Consider the following 4,403-nt stretch of genomic DNA (forward strand, 5'->3'; position numbering starts at 1 on the left):
TAGATTCTCTACCACAGCAGGATTTGAACTGAATTTTTCAGCCACATATGGCCAACACTAAAGCTGGTGGGACTGACGATGAGCATTATGAGCTTATTTTCCTTGTCCATTCACAGAGAGAGAAACCAATCCTCATATATTAATAGACAATTATATGAGCTAATGATCAAATTCTCATACTCAAAATGTAATAGCTATACTCTTTATTTTCAGCTAGAACAAATTTGACACAGATCTGGGCCAAGCCAGTAATGATTGCCAGTTCCCGTTATACTCTTAAAAGTTGAATAATGTATGTAGCACTTGCAGTGTTTTAGTGGCAATAAAGTAGTCAAAGAGCTGAACAAGCAGTATTTGCATTTCACACTCATTTCTGTCACACTGGTGTTCACAACTGCTGTCCTCATCAGCTCTCTCTAGAAGGAAACTAAGGTCTGAGAAGATAGTGGTGAGCTTTTAGCTCAAGCACACCTATGCACTTAATGTAGTTCTGCTTTTTGTGTACTGAATCATTGAATCACTAAGGTTGGAAAAGACCTCCAAGATCATCTGGTCCAATCATCCCCCTACCACCAATGTCACACACTAAATCATGTCCCTTAGCACCACATCCAACCTTTCCTTGAACACCTCCAGGGACGGTGACTCCACCACCTCCCTGGGCAACTCGGTCCGATGCTTGGCTGCTCTTTCTGAGAAGAAATGTCTCCTAATTTCCAACCTGAACCTCCCCTGGTGCAGCTTGAGGCCACAACCGTAACAAGATTATGTCCATCTGCATCCAGTCACGTCAGTGTGCCTCTCATGCCTGCTCATGTTTTCCCTTCACCTCTTTACTGTGGGTTTTATGGGGTAACGGAGAAAACGTGGATTTTTTTATTTATTTTTTTTCTGTCTACATACAACTTTGATTGTTCACAGTGAATACAGGTACATGAGCTGTTAGCCTGAGTCTTCCTGTTATTAGCAGCAGAAGGCAGTTCATCTCTGGAAAAGCTACTGCTAAGGTTTGGGCCACTGCAATGCCAGATGCTGCAGACTCCTGCTGTGGTTAGTGTCTGTTTGAGTCCATTGCACTGTGACCACTTGGGGTGACTTTGTAATAGGGTTGCTGTAGGGGTCTTCTGGAAAGGGGACACAGCATTAAACAGAAAGACAACTGGATTAAGTATATCATTAAGTATATCCAACCTAATTCAGCCGCCTTAAAGTTAGATGTTTCTATCAAGTCTGGTTCCCTTATGGCTCTTGGATTTCTTCACTGGAATAAGAGGTTGTGAGGGCTCCATTTGGAGTCCTATATATAGAGCAGATATCTCCAGAGAGCATTTCACATCATCCTCAGACAGATACCTACACAGGTGGCAATGAATCACTGCTGGAGACTTCTGTTTCCTTCCATTGATAATTAAATATACATAAATCAAAGAGGTCAAGCTTTGTTTTTTTTCAGCTTTAGAAGTTAGGACAGATAGATCCTTTTGTCAGTGTGCTAGGTTCCCACATTTAATTCCTTCTTTCAAAATCTTGGTCTTTCTGTGTTACATAATTACATCCTGTCTTCTGACATTGCCTTGGAAGCACTTTTTTCTGTCATGGAGATGGGTCAGGGATATTATTTTATTGTTAAGATCTTTGGGGCCAAACATAATTGCACACTTTTCTCTTGTATGTCTGTAGTTAAATTCAATTTACACTCTGGAATAGCCAGAGTTAAGACATGCCATTATGAATATCTTAATGCAATGACTGTGTTGTCCACAGTTATAAAACTAAAAAGAGAAATCCACTGCTGCATTGGGCTTACCATATTGTCTTATTTACATCAGCAGGTCAGGTTTCTCTCTCTCTTTACCTTTATGAGAATGCTAGAATTTATTCTCTATTGCATTGCTTTAACCTTACAGAAAAAGAAAGTAGTCTTAAAATGTATTTTTGGTCTTTGTGGTTACAGAAACAAAACGACTGACATAATGGTCTACTAGTTTTAAGTATATGTCATACTGGAGAAGAATGGCAAAAATAGCTTCTCAAAGCAAGGTTCAAGGTGCTAGTACCATGAAGTATGGGAATAACCAAGCATCACTGACCCAGGGTGTAAACTTTTTCTTGTTTGCATGTAAATTTTCAGAATGTAGAGGAAGAGATATCAGCTACTCTATTTTTATGCCAAGAAAAAATAGAGGAACGTTGACTTGGAAGCTCAAGCATAGAGCAGAGTTTGTATGGGAAGTACAGGGGGCTCACATAAAACTGAGACCAATGGGAAAATGTTTGATAACCTGGAAGATCAGACTATGCCAAAAACTAGGGATTGACAGCCAGGTTTCGAAAAGAGGATTAAAAAATAAATTAATTAATAGATTGTGACATGAGAAGTGAAGGTTTTTGTTTGTTAGTGAATACAAGGTAGCTTAAATTATTCCTTTTAATACAGTTCATTGGGAGGGAATAATTTAAGCTATTCATAAATATTGTTGTTGAGCACTAAGGAAAAAATTGGGATAGTCTAACAGCTTAGTGAAAGTGGCTGATCAATATGGGACTATGGGTCTGAATGGGGCTGAATACTGACATGTTAAAGTCATATCTGACACATCATGAAGACATAAATGATGAAATTTGACATCATCCAGGATTCTGGTCTAAGTCCTGCTTCCTTTGTCTCAAAAAGAAGTATGAAAACACAAGCTGGCATCCAGGTAGCAAAGGTGGTTGTAAAAATAAAAGGTCCTTACACCTGAGTTATGGCTGAAATAACTGAGGTTGCTTGGTTTGGAAAGATGATAAGGAAGTGGGAACATATTGGTAGAACAGAAAAAAACAAAGGTGGAGGAAGTAAATAGATCACGTTCTTTCTGTCAATGGCAGATGAAATGCATATCTAAATTAAGAGGCTCTGTAACTACATAAAATCCAAAGAAATGCATTTTTAACACATGAAAAAAAAAAAGCAGCTTGTGAAACTCATGGTGGCTAGCTATCATAGGGCTCCAGGTAGTTAGCAGGATTAAGAGTGGATTAGTCATTTACTACTAGGGCAATTATAAATAGCTAAGAAGTGTACAGACATATTAGATAGGGTGAAAAATGCAAAAGGATTATAAAACTTTTTGCTTAAGAGAATATAGAAACCATTTGAGATTCAGCAGGCTCTTCTTCCAAGGACAGGTTTCTTCTCAGCTGTCTGTATGAAGACTTCTTGACCTTTCTTCAAGGTATCTGCTGCTGAACACTATCAAACTTGGATTAGAACATTTTCAAACTTAGTTTATTTGGCTATTGGAATTTTATCATGGAGATTTGGTGAAATTTGTTCAAAGCCAGTGAATGTGGCAATTAGGCAATGTGGCACGAAGGACTCAAATAGAGACAATAGTGTCATAAAAAGTATATTGCTTGTAAGCCTGGTCAGGAGCTCCCTTATTTAGGGGAGGGAGAAGTGTTTGACCAACTACACATCTAAGAAAATCTAAGGGATGGAAAGAAAAGGACAGGAAATATGATGCTGCCAAAAAAGGGAAGAGGACTCACTTTTTGGGCAAAGTGTGGTCTGGAAGAGGTCTAAAAGTGGGACTGAGGAAACTTCCCTTTTGCTTGATTGCTGCTCAGGGAACAGGACATTCTATACATGCCTGTACATAAAGAGGATTCAAAGAAGTTTCTGACTGCATCACAGATTTTAACTACTAATTGCCAGAACGTAGGCTAATTGATCTGGACAAAGAAGTAACCTCTGCTCTGTTCTGTTCTGCTCTTTTCTGTCACAGTAACACTAACTTCAGTGTGCCTATACTAAGCTTTTCCTATGCTACTTTAGGCAGTGCATATTTTCCCCATACATATATGCATTTATTTAACTTTGTATTCTTCTCTTCCAAGGGCAGAGAACTGTGGAGGCATCTGTTGTAGGGTCTTTAGATTTTTTAAGAGACTTTGCTGATAGTGTTGAAGATGATGAGGATGGTGACACAGGCTCTGCATATGGAGCAGAGGAGAATTAACAATGTCTCATCACTCCTGTGAGAGTTCATTCTGCTGCCACAGCCTGGCCCATGAGAATATTTCTGCGGAGATGAACTTTATCTAATAATAAAAAGTCCACTGACCTGCTCTCATGTCACAATTCCTATAGCATGAATAATTGCACCCTCTTGTATAATTGGCAACACTAAGAGTACTAAGTGAAATAATTAGGAAAGAATCAGATTTCACAAGCACACCATGCTCTTACTTTGAGGATTTTATTCGTAACTCTTTCCCTCTTCTGGATAGTCACCACTCGGCTTTGCTTCTGCTGGGAGATGTGGGCAAGCATCTGCCTCGGCAGCCCTTGCCAGTCTGATTCTGGCAGGGTGTCAGCAAAGCCCTCAGGATAATGAATGACATCTTCAGCATATCTG

Source organism: Anas acuta, chromosome 3 (genome assembly GCF_963932015.1).
Source record: "Anas acuta chromosome 3, bAnaAcu1.1, whole genome shotgun sequence".
NCBI classification, from domain to species: Eukaryota; Metazoa; Chordata; class Aves; order Anseriformes; family Anatidae; genus Anas; species Anas acuta.